The sequence below is a fragment of the Tachypleus tridentatus genome, chromosome 10, assembly GCF_004210375.1.
Source record: "Tachypleus tridentatus isolate NWPU-2018 chromosome 10, ASM421037v1, whole genome shotgun sequence".
Taxonomy (NCBI): Eukaryota; Metazoa; Arthropoda; class Merostomata; order Xiphosura; family Limulidae; genus Tachypleus; species Tachypleus tridentatus.
Genome location: NC_134834.1, coordinates 64,585,077 through 64,599,843, shown reverse-complemented (window position 1 = coordinate 64,599,843; position 14,767 = coordinate 64,585,077). Strand labels below are relative to the sequence as shown.

General features: G+C 32.8%; 1 long non-coding RNA gene across 1 annotated transcript in view; it reads left to right on the top strand.

The window, feature by feature from the left end:
• Positions 1–14,259, top strand: part of LOC143229457 (uncharacterized) — a 45,474-nt gene extending 31,215 nt beyond the window's left edge. Inside the window, exons 2-3 of the long non-coding RNA XR_013015880.1 lie at positions 10,383–10,427; positions 13,732–14,259. This is a non-coding gene — a long non-coding RNA (uncharacterized LOC143229457). The remainder of the gene's footprint in view (positions 1–10,382; positions 10,428–13,731) is intronic.
• The last annotated feature ends 508 nt before the right edge of the window (positions 14,260–14,767 follow it).

The following is a 14,767-nucleotide window of genomic DNA, read 5'->3' as shown; positions in this document are numbered from 1 at the left end:
GTAAAAAATAATGTCTTATTTTGATAAATGTATTTAGACATCATTAGTTTAGTATTTTCTGTGGCCATATTTTGGATCCTTTCTTTCAGTCCTTTTTTTATATTTTGAAACCAGTCCTGGCATTCTTACAAAAATACAGATTTTACTTCTGGAGTAGAGTTTGGTTTCCTTCCAAGTCAATCCACAACATCTCGATGAGATTTAAGTCTTGGAACTGAGATTGATAATTCATAACTATGTTGATTTTTCTTCAAAACTTCCTTTGTATATTTCGTGGATTGCTAGAATCATTATGGTGTAGGAAAACAAGTTTCTATCCAATAAGCCTTCTAACATGAAGAAATAAATGAGAGTACAAAGTTTCTTAATATTTTGCAACATTCGTTGATCCTTCTACGATACAGAGGTCGCCAGTAACTCAAGAAGAAAAATTAGTCCATACTTCCAAAATACTGAACATATTTGTCAAGCATTGGCAAATAATGATTTTTCTACGAAATATGTTGGCTTTTCATACACTTTTGTCAAAGTTTGAAATTAGTTTTGCATTTTATATTTGATCTTATGCCCATTATTTAATAGTTTATTGTTCTGTTACCAAGCTGAATGTTTAATTTGTATTTTTCAATAAAACAATTGAAATGATAGGAATGATTTCCTCTGTGATCATATCTTTTCTTCTACTTGCCTAGATACTTTTGTTTGCGGCTAGATATTTAATAAATGCAAAGGGAAAATATTATTATTTTTTTAGTTCATATCTTAAATATATATATATTAGATAGTTTACGATTCGTACTGAAGGAATTACTTGTAAGACAGCTGTAGTCACTGGAAGGGAAGGAAAATTATTTTCAGGTGATCTCTGACAAATAGTAGATGGAATATGATTCAGTAAATAATTATAAAAGATGAGAAACCTGTATTAGATGAATTGGAAAGTAAACTATTATTCTTTAGGTGATATATTTTAAATGAACACTGCCAGTGATCCAACTTGTGGAATGTACATGTTATACCTGTTGAATAGGAAGATTAATATTTATCAAGTAATAGATAATATATGTGATTCATTAAATTGAAGAGATTCTTTTAAGATATATCAACAAAATTGTTCATTCACTGATTCAGTGAGTGTGGTGTATCTGTTCTAAGATAGATTTACTCATTCTATACGAAGGAACAATACAAATGTCTGACAATTAATAGATTGCAAGTAATTAAAAGGTTGGGAGTGGTCTGCTCTGAAACAAGTATATTAGTTGAATTAGAAAGGATAATGTTTTTAACGAGCATTTTCTATAAAAGACAATGTATGGGATTCAAGAATCAGATTTGCATTTTCTAAGATAGATACTCATTTAATGGTAAGGGAAAATATTAATATTTTAACTTCATATTTGATAAATAACATAATTTACGTTATTAATGGCAAGTGAAAATATTAATATTTTACCTCATATTTGATAAATAATATAATTTATGTGATTCACGGAGTGAGAGCAACATTTTTGAGACGTCACTACTCTTTTAATAGGAAGGACAAAATTTAAACTGATACCTGACAAGTAGTAGATTACATGTGACTCACTGAACGGGACGGTAAATTATTATTCTTTACTTGTTATCTGATAAATAGTAAAAAAATGTGTGATGCAATGAGTATGAGCTATGTTTTCTGAGACATGAATACTCTTTAAATTGGAGAGGAATATTCTTTATAAAACATCATAGATTGAATGGAAAGATATCTTCGGTTGATATCGCATGAATAATAGATTGCATGTAATTCCCGAGTGAAAGATTTCTAAAACATACGATCTCGTCGAATACGAAAGAAAAATATTTTAGTAAATACGTCATAAATAATAAAATGTATGTGATTCACTGGGTAGAGTTGTTTTTTGTGAGACATCTATACATGTTGAAAGGAAAGGGAAAGCTGTATTTTTAAGTTGATAACAAATAAGTAATCCTTTGATTGAAGTCGAAAAAATTTAATTTGTATTTGGCAAATAATAACTTTTGTGTAATTCAATAATTTCAAGTCACCAGTTGTAAGGCCAGGCATGGCCAGGTGGTGAGGGTGTTCGACTTGTAATCTGAGAGTCGCGGGTTCGAATCCATAACACACCAAATATGCCCGCCCTTTCAGCCATGGGGGCATTATAAAGTAACGATCAATGCCACTAACTTTGGTAAAAGAGTAACCCAAGAGTTGGTGGTAGGTGGTGATGAGTAGTTGCCTTCTCTCTAGTCTTACACTGCTAAATTAGAAATTGCTAATGCAGATAATCCTCGTGTAGCTTTACGCAAAATTTAAAACACAAACAAACACCTGTTTGGAAGATGAGAAAAATATCGCTACTATGGCGGCTTCATGTTAACTGGTCATAGCAATTGTAAATCAGGTTATCAAAGAAACCAACGGGGTTTTGCCAACATTCTCTTAGCTCTAACACAATGTGATCAGGATTAGTATGTTGCTACCTGAGATAATTCCAGCTGGATAGTCAACATTCGAAAATTGAAAAATGCACGAACGAATCATTACTTAACAAAATCTTAATACTTGGTACAAAACCCAATAAAAAACCAATAAAAAACTTGATGTTTTCTTTACAAAAGATTTGTAATATTTACTGATAATGTAAAATTTTTCGTGAAAAATCTCACACTGTTTTAAAAACCATAGTACTTTCTTCACTGTACTTGAATAACTATATCTTTGAAGACCAGTACTTAGTCACTTAATTTTACCCCTTTGGTGGCGCACAAGGTAAATTTTTGGGGGAAAGCCACAAGGCTAATAAACATGACACTGGATTCATCTGTTAAATTTATTACACAAAAGTAAATACTTAAACAGATTATTTTGTTGATTTAAATTAGAGAGATCCACTAAATCAACCTCCTATTGTTCATTGATCTTTGAAATGACTACTGTTTCTAGAAAACTTATATCTTACTGGTTTGTCTAGAGTGTGTGTATCCTGATGATTTAACCAGTGTTTAACCTGGTTTATAGTAACTAGTTTATCTAGAGCTTTCACAGATTTAAAGGTTGTACTCTTCCAAGGCTAGAAGGATATGTAGTTATTATAATAAATTGACTGAAGAGTTTTACTAGACATTATTTTCTATGCCATCTACCTTTATTTAGTTTCTAACACCAACTTTAATGATAGTTTGACCTGTACAGCATACGATATTAATTCTAAGACGATTCAAGATATTATTGAGCTTAAAAGGCTGACAGTATTTTAAAACACTTCATACTCTGTACGCATACACCTTCTCAAACCAACAAATCTGTTGAAAACAACAGGAACCTTATAAAGTGTACAGATAACGTTGAACATTCTCCACATATCTCAATATTTCAAACACAGCTCTTACTGAAGCAGAACTCAGTCCCCTTAGTAAAGATCTCAACTTCTGCTCAAATGGCAAATATGTTAATGAGCCTGAACTTCTTTCTGATCTCCATTAGTTCTCTAGAAAACTAAAACTTCGCAAATCTGTTCACAAAATCTCCACTCAACTTAAAATCAATGTACTCCGAAAGAAAAGTCTTTATGGTCACCTCCACCAAACAGAGAACCACATTTAGAAAATGACATAATGCAGACCTTAAAAGTTTCAAGCAATGTCCTAACAATATTAATCAAAAAAAGAAGTACTTTAAATCGAACAACAATATAATGATGAAGCCAGCACGGAAGGATAGAGCTATTGTTACTCCTAATAAAGACCACTATCTCATGGACGCGAACCAGCAACTAGAGGACATTAATTTCTGTAAAAAAAAAACCTTTAACATGATCCTACAACTCTCTTTATTAAGACCATTAACTTATAAGCTTAAAGAACTCCCCTAAAACAATAAAATTAACAGAGAAATCTTTCAGTTTTTAACACCCAGAAACACTTTTCCTGGTAGATTTTATCTCTTACCCAAAATACACTAACAAAGAATTCTGGTCGACTTACAATTTTTAAAGTAAACATAGCTACCGAAAAGCTGTCCACGTTTGTTGGCCAACACAAAAATATATTCCCTGTACTCTCCCCTCTTACATAAAGAATACCACCTTTATACTATCTTTGCATCACAGAAGATATTAATACCGACGAACAGCCACTACCAAACAGTCTTATCTGCACGATGGATGTTTCTTCCCTTTACACCAACATCCCACACGATGAAGGACTATAAATTTTAAAGTCCACATTAAATCTTTCTAACCCATCAAAATCCCCAACAATAACCGATCTTGCCAACATGGTTTTAACTCTGAACAACTTCGAATACAATAACAAATATTACATTCAGGTTAACAATGCTGTAATGGGTACCAAAATGGCTCCCAATTATGCCAACATTTTTATGGATCATATTGAAAACCAGCGTTTACAACTCAGCCCTTTAAAACTTTATACATAGAAACGTTACAGAAGACGACATATTTTTCATCTGTACTGCTGGTTTAAATCATTTAAAGAATTTATCACATATGGAAACTCATTTTAAAAAACAATAAAGTTTACCAGTGATTACTTACCAGCCCAGGTTAGCTTTCTTGACGTCACAGTTTTTCTAAGAAAATTTTACACATTGATTTATACAAGAAACCTTCAGACAGACCACAGTATTTTCATTATAAAAGTTGTCACCTCTCACACACTAAACGAAACATTACCTACAATCAAGCTCTTAGAATAAAGAAAAAACTCAGGTGAAATATGCTACACAAAATACACCAAGAATCTAAAATAAACCATATTACAAAGAAGGTATAAGGATACCGAAATTGACAGACAAAGTAAAACGTCTAACAACACTCAGAAGAAAAAAACATCCTAAACCTTAATAAAACTGAACTATCAAATATAATTTCTTTTATTATTACTGATCAGTTTAAACTCAGAAACGTTTCACAAATTCGGAAAAATCATGTTCAACTCCTACAGCAAAACAATCGTCTTAAACAAATATTTCTTGAAGTTCCCGTTGTCTCCTTCCGAAAAATCAGAATTCTAAAAGATATCCTTGTTCACACAAAAGTGAATTATATACCACACAAAAAGGGTTATTGTCTATGCAGTAAAGCCCGTTGTGAAACAAAAACGCCACTTATCTCGTACAGTGTAAAAAACTCAATCATACATGTGTAGAACATACATAAATAACTCTCAGAGAACGTATTAACAACCATAAATCTTCTATTAACACGGAGAAAGATCTCCCTGTTGCTTAACACTTCACCAGTCCGGTCATTTCATTAACGATGCTACTCCTATCGGCATTGAAATATAATTCAAAACTAAAGCAGATAGAGAAATAGAAGAAGCTTATTGGATTGCTGATCTAAACACTGTTCAACCATTCGGAATTAATCTAAATCCTGGAAGCAGTGATTGCGTTCGTTATTTTAATGTTTTTCAGAAAAATAATTTTATTCTTTGCCTATTTTTTCATGTAATATGAAAGCTGAATTTCCTAAAAATTATTATTTGTTTAATATAATTTTTCATTTACGTGCTTTTATAAATTGATTAGTATAACATATTTTTTTCAATCAGTCTTCAAGTGTCACCTTTATTTTACTTAAACACTTAAATATAGTTTTAAATATATATATATTTAGCCATTTCTAAAATAAAGTATCCCTAACACCTTTCCACATACACTCTCGTCATCGATTACATTGTATCATAAATAAGACGCTTACAACAGTACATAATGAAATTTCCTGGAAAAACCGACTGACCTTGTGATGTCATTAAATTCCTTTTATATATGTATATCACTCATTCAATTACACCACCATTCCCAGTTTACTCCTGAAGAAGAAATATCCACCTTTTGAAAACGCTCAGGTTATAGGGCTTTTATTCGTTTCTAACAGTCCATGACGGCATATGAATATAAATGAATGAATAATATAATAAAACTTCATTGAAAATTAGCTCATTTAAATACTGTACACTTAGACCTTTTAACGCGTGTATCATATCTCATGTATTTCCATCTGTCTATATCTATAACAACGTGATGTTAATTATGTAAATATTTGGAACAGATATTCCACTGACAAGTACTTCTCAAGAATCACTCCATAATAGAGCCCTACTGAAACGTATCAAGTTAAATACAATTTTAGCTTTCCTTTTATATTTCTGAGAAATACTACTGACGATCTCTAGATTTTATGAGTCTGCGATTCCATTTTAATTTGAGTGGGTCACTTGTTTGTTTCGAATTTCGCGCAAAGCTACACGAGGACTACCTGCGCTAACCGTCTATGATTTAGCAGTATGAGACTAGAGGGAAGGCAGCTAGTAAACACCACTCACCGCCAACTCTTGAGCTACTCCAACGAATAATGGAATTGACCGTCACATTATACCGCTCACTTGGCTGAAAGGACGAGCGTGCTTAGTGTGACGAGGATTCGAACCCACGATCCCGCACATAACGAATCGATCGCCCTAACCATCTGGCCATGCTGGACCCCAGTAGGTTAAATGGCTTGTGAATGAAAAGTCTGATGATATTGTTGTAGTTGGTTTATCATTATAACGCCCCCACGGCTGAAAGGGCGAGCATGTTTGGTGTGACAGGGATGCGAACCCGCGACGCTTGGATTATGAGTCGAGCGCCTTAACTACCTAGCCATGCTGGGCCTACCACTAAATAACGAAAGTATCAGTGCTACGAGTAAAAGTATAAACTCTTCCTTCTGTATTATCAAATTTCTTTTCGGTTTAACTTATGCTTTCTTGATAGTCAACTTTTCCAATAATGACTTGTGGTACCTAAGTTTCTGTTTTTGTATGTTCATTATAGGAACGTTACCCTTCAAAACATTTAAAACATATTCACAGATACAAAGAATTAAAAATCGTTTTTAATTCCTGCATGTATTTATGTGTTTGTTCAGGTAATACAGGCAGCTACTCTTGATGTTTTTCGACTATAAATATCATGATGTATAAATAAAAAGATATTGTAAGTACAACATACAAAAACAGCTTATTTATATATCCATTCATAACATCAACTTTTTTCACACTACAGTAATAATAATTGTTAATATGAAATGGGCATGACAGAGTCGATTTTGAAAGCTGATTAACCTGGGGGCATCTAAATAATATTAGATTATCACAAGGAATTTTCTGGAGACTTCTCAAAATCTCGGCTTTTTTTGTCTCTCTCTCAACATTCTAGTTACATTCCACAGGTAGGAATAGTGGATGTTACCAGATTTCCAAAGAATGCACCGTGTCATCAACTTGCACTGACAATGATCAAATCTGAAAGACATTTACCCAAAAACTTGTTCAAACAAAAGCGCACACAATTATCCAATGACTAAACATTTGAGTGGAAGCTACATGTGGTCCGTTCTACAGATGAAATACTCCTGGTCCTATCACTGCCATAGTTATGATATATATATATATATATGTTTAGTGAAACACTGGTTTTAACTTAACTTTGTACGTAAATTGGAACTTTATCTTCTGGAAAAAGTGCAGGTCTTGAACGTATCTCTTCTAGTGTTTGAGGTTTCAAATCAACAAGTAACCATATGGTTTTCTTATTCCATTTGATAACCTTCTTCAAAATATTTGACAAATGCTGGAAAAAAACTTGTATCTACCGAAACATTTAACTGAGGTTTGTCTCTGACATCCTTGAACAAAAGTAATATATTGAGAATTTAGACTAATACTACACTTTTTTCCACCCTGATGGAATATATTCTGTAAAATATGAAACACTGGTAAATTGAAATCCTGATTTTTACGTGTAACAAGTTGAGACACTTGTTTGTTTTCACCACTTTCTCTTATAAGATCCTCAATGGTAAAAATATTTTGTTTATCAGACTGTAAATAATTATGAAATTTTTCAGATAATCCTTCTACAAAATGAACGTTGGGAATAATATTTTACATTTATTTTGTATGAAAGGTATGAAATTCATCATAAAACCATACGATATTTTCAAGAATAGGAAAGATAACTTCACGATGAGAGATTAAAACTTTGCATACAAAATATGAATTAACATTTCTTGTTGGACCTGACACTAAATACGTAAAATGGTGCCTCCCTAGTGGACCTACAACGCTAGAAACCAGATTTCAATACCTGTGGTGGGCAGAGTTCAGATAGCCAATTGTGTAGTTTTGTGCTTAACTTCAAATAAATAAACAAATCATAAAATGGTGTAGCAGATTGTTATTCATCTTAAACTGTAATGCGAAATAAATTAAACGGGACTCATTTTATGCAGATTATGTATGAGCACACTTGAGACCTTCCCCCAAGGTCTTGCACATGTTTTATTTTCAGTCTACAGAACATGGCAAATAGCTAGTTTCATGAAATGAAAAAAATTAATATCCATATGGAAGGGTGTTAAAGTCTGGGTAGATGTATCGTTTGGTGTAAACTGAATTATAATTCTCTTTTTTTTCTTGTTGTAAATTATCTGAGTCTTTACATCTTCACATATCATCTTATCTTATCGTATCACAATTATTAGTGGCTGAAAAGAACTGAATATATCTAAACCATACTATTATCTTACATTTTTTTGTTAAGAAGTTTAATTTTTGTGCGTGGATAAAACTTAGGATAAACCATATAAGTTTACAACATGACTTTCCATTGTCGCGTAAGTACACGTAGTTTTTGGGACCATCACTCACCCATGATGCTGTATAGTGTCTGACTAGTTCGTACGTTAATTCAACAAGATAATCCCGTGGAAGTAGGTCATGAGATGCGTCTGAAGTGTAGACAGTAATGTCTTCTCTAGTGTATAATATAATTTCAGATCACCATTTGAAAATTGCCAGAAAGATATAGGTTTGATCTTTCTCTGGTAGATATTCATGTTTACTTTTGCAATGAAGAGCTATTACATCTTTGCTAATCAGTGTAATGTCTTAGTATTATTATATCTTAAGGAGTGGTTATTTTTATCCAATGTACATTGATATTTGGTGTTTTGACCTCAAATAAGCCCCCATGTCCCCAAAAACAATTAAAATGTAGTTTTTAAAATGAATTTCAACTGAACTGTCAGTTGCACTCCTTCTTTTTGATAAAACTGGGTGACGTGTTCCTGTCTTGCCTCCGATATTACACAGTAAGAAGGCGATAAAAACCTTTCTTTAATTTAAGAAAACTATCTATATAGTTCTTGGTTTGGTTTGTTTCGAATTTCGTGCAAAGCTACACGAGGGATATCTGTGCTAACAGTACCTAATTTAGCAGTGAAAGCCTAAAGGAAAGGCTAGTCATCACCACCCACCGCCATTTCACAAGCAACTATTTTACTAACAAACAATGGGATTGTCCATCACATGATAATGCCCTCATGGCTGAAAGGGCGAGTATTTTTGGAGAGAAGGTAATTCAAAACTACGACCCTTAGATTTCGAGTCATGTGCCCTAACCATCCGGCCATGATGGGCCCAATATAGTCCTTAAAAGAATTTGTAGTTTCGTTTGTTTGTTGTTTTTTAATTTCGCGCATAGCTCCTCGAGGGCTGTCTGCGCTAGCCGTCTCTAATTTAGCAGTGTGAGACTAGAGGGAAAGCAGCTAGTCATTACCAACCATCGCCAACTCTTGGGCTGCTCTTTTACCAACGAATAATGGGATTGAGTGTAACATTATAACGCCCCCACGGCTAAAAGGGCGAGCATGTTTGGCGCGACGGGGATGCGAACCTGCGATCCTCAGATTACGAGTCGCACGCCTTAACACGCTTAGCCATGCCGGGCCTAAGCGAATTGAGACTGTCTGAACTTCTGATTGATTGTTGTAAAATATTGTTGACATACAAGAGTTAGAATCTGTCGTTTTTAAATAAACTATACATATTCTTACATACTGAGTTAAAATGGACATGTAGTAATAAGGAAAACACTTACGTAATTAGTAGTTTATACTGAAGTTTTCTGAATAAATATTTCAGTAAGTATGACATCAGACTTATTTAAAGTTTATGAATTTATTTACACTTAAATTTGAATTGAGTTTGAATAGTTTTATTTTCAATATTGAATAATGGCATTAATTAATTTTCGTAAAATTCTTCTGCAATAGGGTCGTCAGACTAAATATTAACAATATTAATGACCAAACTGAAAACAAGTCTATCATCCCCCCTCACTAAAAGATTAACATACCGTTAGCTATGAGTCAATAAATGTGAAGTACCAATTATTGATTACTTGCTTTCAGTGTTAATGAAGTCTGTTAACAGGAGCACACACATATTGAACATTATATTTCCTACTTAACATGGTGATTTTGAACACGTATGTAATGTTCGTTATTTCTCTACTGTAGAAGAAAGTTCAGTTACACCTGTCCTCAAAGATTTATGAAAAAGTGGTGAGTGTTATTATTCTATAATAGTGATTAAACACTTTTATTATGTAATAAAATGATTTACTACAGAGTTTATTAGCTACGTGTTAAAATTAAAGATAGTGAAACGTGTTAATGTGTGTATTTTAAGTTTGTGTGTTAAAAGGCATTCTTTTCAAAATATAAAAAGTTATAGATCTAAAACAATAATATGTATGTTAAATCATTCAATATCTATAAAAACATTAGGTATGATAAAATGATTTATTTGTAAATTAATTGACTCTTTCAAATTAATGTGTTGTAAAAATTGACATGTGTAATATTGTTATAGTAGTTTTATCATTACAAATTTTTGAGACATTGATGAAGTAATTGCGTGATGAGACACATAGAAAAATAGTTTACTTTACAAACATAATACGAATGTGGAGCACCTTTATAAAACATGGATAAACCTAAAGTATAAAGCAACGAGTGTAAAATGAAATATTTCGTCAAAAACACAGTTATATGACAAAGTAGAGAAACAGTAAGACTGTCGTACGTTTTCACGATAAATTGGTGCCATCCAGGACGATAAGTAATTTACAAATAAAAGGAAAGGAAATGTAAAAAAGTAAATCTAGCTACTGATAACAGGTTCAAATATGTATGATGATGTCATCATGATTGTGATTCCACTTCGTGGAACTATGGCGTTATTGCATCTGACGTCATAGTCTCTGCCTTAACTACTTTGGTATCTACTAAATAGTGGAGTGGATTGTTTAGAATTCACTTAGTGGAATTTAGCTGATCTAAGGCATCTACAGGGTGGCCCGTAAGTCCCTATTCATCCATATATCTTATGTATCAAGTGTTTCTGTGTGCTGTCCCTCATTCTCGCTGCATAATATTATGCGACGCCATGTTCTGTGAGACATTTTCCTCAACATAGCAGGGGTTATTGTTCCAAATGCCGCGGTAACAGCTGCTTTCAACTCATCATTAGTATTATTGAATATAACATAATAACATATGGATGGGTAGGGACTTACGGTCACCCTGTATATTCGTTGAAAAGGAAGATAAAATATAAGTTTTGGTTGGTATGAGGTAAATAATAAAATGTATTTTATTTGAGACTGATAATTACCTTTTTTAAAGTCTATGCTTGTTGAAACTGAAGATAATTTTTTGTTTGTATACGGCAAATACTAGATTGTGGAAAATGCAATGTATGGAAGTTATCTTTTTTTTACATCAATACTCTTTGAAAGGTAAGAGATAAATTTATGTGTTTCGAAAGATCTGGTGGTTAGGGCACTCCACTCGCATCTTGCAGGTTTTGGAATTCTAATCCTTTCACCAAAAACTGTGGAGGCGTTATAATGTAAACGTTAACCCCATTTTTCTTTTGTAAAGAGTAGTCCAAGAGTTGGTTTGATTTACATTTATTTGAAAACACAAATCTGAAGATTTCAGGCCCTTCTGTGGGATGGAATGAGACTTTTGCTCATTATTTTCTGCAATGCATCTACTGTTGCAACCAATTGAAACATTTAAGTAAATCCTAGATTTTATACCTTGTTTCTGGGATTCTTTTATTACTGGTATCTATTATGTTAAATAATTGTTTGATAAATATCTGTACTGTCAACTTCAACTGTGTTGGAAGAAAGAAGGCGAACGTTTGTCTTATTTCCTTACGAGCAGAAATCGAATTAACAATGTCTTCAACAGCTGTTTTATGGCGGACCGACTTGATGATTATGCTCTTTGATAATCAAAGATAATCTTTGATACTATGTTATTTTAATTTTAAAACGAATACTTAAATTAAACACACACAAACTTGTATAAGAACAGTTTCCAGTTTGTAATTCACTTATTGAGTGGTTACTTAGGTGAAATTTAACTTTAAAACATTGTAAAGATCTTTATTTAAACTACACATACCTATACATTTTTGAAAAAAAATACATATATATTATCATTTTATAAGCTGATGAAAATATATTATATTCTTTTTTTTCTCTCAAAGTTCCAAGTCTGTGTAAATCTTTTGAAATATGTTTCTCAAACTGTGTGTTCATGTTAATGAGTTCAGGAAGTAAAGAAAGAAAATTGTTTTAATCAGGGCTTTGTTGAACTGAAGTTCACTTGTGATAATTATTTTGTACGCGTGCTTACTGGTGTACCTGTACTAATTCACTTCAGTCTTGAGGGCTTTAACAGGCAGGTTTTACTGTACAGTCTAGGATTACTTTGCAAATTTTCAACGAAAGTAATACCTCTATTTAGTTTGTAAAGAAAACGTTGCCTATTTAGAGAAGCAGAATGTTTTGATGTGCCACTTATTATCCATGTAGTGTAAAACCTTCTTAACACTGACGTCTACGGATTTACAACGGTAAAATCAGGGGTTCGATTCTCCTTGGAGGACACAGCAAACAGCTTGATGTGGCTTTGCTATAAGGAAAAAAAATGCACACTTAACACTGACTGGCTCTTGAAAACTAAATACAACCGAACATAACTTTAAAAAAAAAAAAAAACACCGAATAAACAACTTGCTCATTTATCATAAAGATCACGCCTATTTAAGTATTTCACAATTTAATTAATATTTTAAAGTCAACTAAACTTTCTGGTTCAATAGTTCGTCTGAGTAATAGTAAAGCTAATCCAAATAATAAAAGTAATAATAAACAAATAAATAATTGCGTCTTTAATCCCTATTATAAAAATGGATCGTAAGTAACCTAAATGATAAATGTTAGTAATTACACTTCATTATAACTTCACATTATAATTACTACTGTTTCTGCAACTTCTGATATAAACAACATCTGAACCTCTACCATGTATATTGTATCCTAGGTGACCTGCTAATCTCTGCATACCAGATATGGTATGGTTGAAATATTATTACATATTATTCGCTGTTTTTACTCAATAGTTCATAGAATGATTTCAGTATCAACTACTTTTTCTCTACATGAGTCAATAAGAAATATCTTTAGCTAATATATAGCTATATATATTGTACTTATATCCAGAGGAGCTGAAAGTTCACTTTTCTGTGCTAATGAACTGTTTAAATAAAGAGGCAAGTTACTTGCGTAATAAAAGAGAGGTAGATGTACACAGTTACAATGATAAACATTTACTGGGATGAATGGACGAAGCAACAATATAGGTTATGTCCATTTCTGTATTTCAATATAATTATACACGGGTATATTTCTGTATACACGTTTAATATTGTCAACTACGAGAGAATTTATGTTTGTTTAGAAATGACAGAAAGCACATTAGCTGATCTATATGCATTCTGGTTTAGCAATACGGCCGCGTTCGTGGCTTAGAATTATGTTTCGCTGAAATAAGAAACAGAATCCAGAGAATACAACAGTTTCTGCTGGAGAAAAGAAGACCATTAGGAGAGAGAACGGAGAGATAAAATGTGGATAAGACGATCTGTTCATTCACCCTCCACAGCCAAATCTGACCGTCGTTGTTCGAAGGTCAACCGCTGAAGGATCCCATGCAACGAACGATGCATTACGAATGTCATGTTCCCAGACCGAAGAAATGACAGCACACTACAAAGAAAACTACTGATAAAAACCGCCACTTATATGGATAGAAAGTGTCAAACACTCTCCTTATTGCGCTGGGTCTTTGAACTGAATATTCTCACGTGTTTGTGTTATGCTTTAATGGTGGTCTTTGTCACCAGAGAGGTGTGGGCTGGTGTGAAAATCCTGAGAGTAATTTATCCCGAGGACTTGATAGCTGAGAACGTTAAAAAAATATTCATCGTTATAGTTGTGAGGTCACGATAGATGTAAAAACGGTAATTGTTATGTTTCTGTAACTGCAACAGTTGTGGAATTATTAATTAAAGATGTTATTTACTATCGGTGTGCTTAACATATTACTTTTGATATAATTTCGGGATTTTACTCTCTTTGTTATTTCAAGAGCAGTCATGCTGACAATTTGTAAAGAGCGCTATCTCCAAGTATATCAATTGTTATCTCTTTATCTGAAATTGACAGCATCTCTTTCAAAGGGTCATAAAAGTGGAAAACATCATAGGATAAATGCCAATAATCCTGTATATGAAGACTGATAATTTCTTCTCTCTCTCTCTTTAGGCATTCTGGGATTTACTGTTAGACGCCTGGTGAAGAAACAATAGTTTCATTCAAATTTAATCGTAATAAGGTGAAATAAGTAGCAGGAGATACGTAGAAGCTTTTGTTGTCCAAATTCATGACAAAATGATCAATTTAGTCAAAATTAAAAACTGTTTCAATAAATAAGAGGAAGTAACGATCAGTGCTTATGTTGTAATAAAATTAAAATAAGTA